Below are 2,406 nucleotides of genomic sequence, written 5' to 3'. Positions count from 1 at the left end.
CTGTTTTTGTAGTACATATGCTTTGTTTGTCCATCACACTAGACAATGCTTCAAATATATGGTTATATGCTTGCTGTTTTTGTTCTACATATGTTCATATACTTGCTATTTTGGTTCAATATATGGTCATATTCTTGCTGTTTTTGTAGTACATATGCTTTGTTTGTCCAAATAATGATATTTTGGTTTAACATGCTCATATGTGTGCTGTTTTGGTTGAATATATTGTCATATGCTTGCTATTTTTTGTAGGTACGGGCTTTGAAGCCAAATATTTCCATGTCCGTTGTTGTGCACACATTATCAACTTGGTGGTGCAAGATGGGACAACCATCATGGCCCCTTTGATAGAGAATTTGAGAGAGACGGTTAAGTATTTCAAGAAGTCACCGAGTCGCCTCCACAAGTTTGTTGAGACTTGCAAAATATTGGGTGTTGAGGTTGGCAACCATTTGCATCTTGATTGTGTCACGCGGTGGAGTTCAACGTACCAGATGCTTGATACAGCCTGCCCGTATAGGGAAGCCTTGTCCTCTTATGCAGCTTCAAATGCCAACTATCAATGGGAGCCGGAAAAAGAAGAATGGGACAAGTTTGAAGTTATTAAGCCATTTCTCCTCTCTTTATCTCGTGTGACAACTGCGTTTTCAGGGCAATTATATCCCACCTCCAACATATTCTACCCTCACATTGTCAGCATCAAGATTGCTTTGAGAAAAGCCATGGCTCATGATGATGAATGCTACAAGAAAATGGGTGATGCAATGATGGATAAATTTGACAAGTATTGGGATGAGCCGAACAATGTCATGGTGCTTGCTACCATCTTGGACCCAAGGTACAAGATGAGGTATGTTGAGTGGCGCTATCACCAAATGTATGCTGTGGGGAAAGCAAATACTGAGAAGAATATTGTGCGCGGAGAGTTGGACACATTGTATGAGAAGTTTGTTGCGAAAAATAAGCAAGCTGGAGAAAGAGCTAGTGGATCATCAGCCAAGAACAATTGCAACACAAGTACCTCGATGCCACTTATGGATTGTGAGTTTCAGTCCTTCTTATCAGCAACTTCATCAACACCATCAAAAAGTGAGCTTAGAAACTATCTAGATGACTTGAATGAGGCAATGGATCCTATGTTCAATCTTCTTGATTGGTGGAGGGTGAATGCACCTAGATACCCCGTATTGGCAATGATGGCAAAGAGGTTCTTGACTGTCCCGGATACCTCCGTGTCTTCGGAATCAACTTTTAGCACGGGTGGAAGAGTTTTAGGTATGTCTACTTGTTACATTGGATGTTAACTTGTTAACTTGTCATCCTATCTTTGAACTTAGATATGTCTACTTGTGTGGTTTTAGATGACTACAGGAGTTCTTTGAAACCAGAAATGGTGGAAGCCTTGGTGTGCGGTGCTAGTTATATCAAAGGTTCTCACAAGGACTTCAATGTGGTGGTATGACTCCTCTCTTTTCTTCTATGCTTTCTGTCTATTTCTTGTATGTGGCTAACTTCCAAATAATTAGGAGAGAGATGAAGATGAGGAGGACGATGTTGAGAATATCAAGTTGCCCAAGATTGTTGATGTGGGGGATAACAACAATTGGTAACTATTCTTTTGACATGTTTCAGTTTTCATATCTTTACATGATCCCAATATGTTTCCAAATCTGTGTTACATGTAGATAATCGTCATGTTGGTGTTGCTCTTGCTACTTTGAAGATGGATGTCTACATGATCTTGTCATGTGGATTGTTGAGGTCAACGCGATCGTCTCGAGCCATTTCTTTTGTTGTCATGAACTTCGAATTATGTGTTTGTTGTGATGAACTTTGGATTATGTGTTTGTTGTGATGAACTACGGTCCTTGAATGATGTTGTGATGAACTACGGTCCTATTGTTTCGCTGTCAACATTTTCTCAGTTTTTATGTCAATACTTGATGCTTTGCTGTGGAAGCTTTGTGCTATGCAAAAAATTTCGTGTGGCTGTCAATATTTGATGCTTTGCTGTGTAAAGTTCAAAGGAAGTGCTGTCCAAAATTCAATAGATGAAAGCTTATTTTTCATTTCTATGACCTTTTGTTAAAACAATAGATTGCTGAATGTTCCACTTTTAGCAATATAAACTTTTTGTTTTTCAAAATATGGGTTTAATTGCTACAAAAAAATCAAAACTGGACTATATACAGAGGTTCTGTACTTTTGGGGGCAAATGGCTTGCGAGCCGGCTCGGTCTGAGCCGAGCCATAGCTGAAGCGAGCCGAGCCGCCTGAGGTCGGCTCGTTGGCTGAGCGAGCCGAGCCGAGCCGAGCCGCTCCAGAGCGAGCCAAAGCCAGGCTCGGATCAAGCTCAGCTCGGCTCGGCTCGTGTCCAGTCCTATGTGTCGGTGCTGGTTGTATGCAT

At 41.0% G+C, this 2,406-nt stretch overlaps 1 long non-coding RNA gene across 1 annotated transcript; it reads left to right on the top strand.

Annotated features, from left to right (window-relative positions):
- The first annotated feature begins 1,316 nt into the window (after positions 1-1,316).
- Positions 1,317-1,816, top strand: LOC125513187. Its single transcript, XR_007285737.1, has 3 exons — positions 1,317-1,456; positions 1,527-1,606; positions 1,686-1,816. It is a non-coding gene; the product is annotated as an uncharacterized LOC125513187 (long non-coding RNA).
- Positions 1,817-2,406: the final 590 nt, after the last annotated feature.

This window comes from Triticum urartu, chromosome 6 (assembly GCF_003073215.2).
Source record: "Triticum urartu cultivar G1812 chromosome 6, Tu2.1, whole genome shotgun sequence".
Lineage (NCBI taxonomy): Eukaryota > Viridiplantae > Streptophyta > Magnoliopsida > Poales > Poaceae > Triticum > Triticum urartu.
Note: the sequence above shows the minus strand (reverse complement) of the source record. Positions and strands in the feature narration are given on the sequence as shown.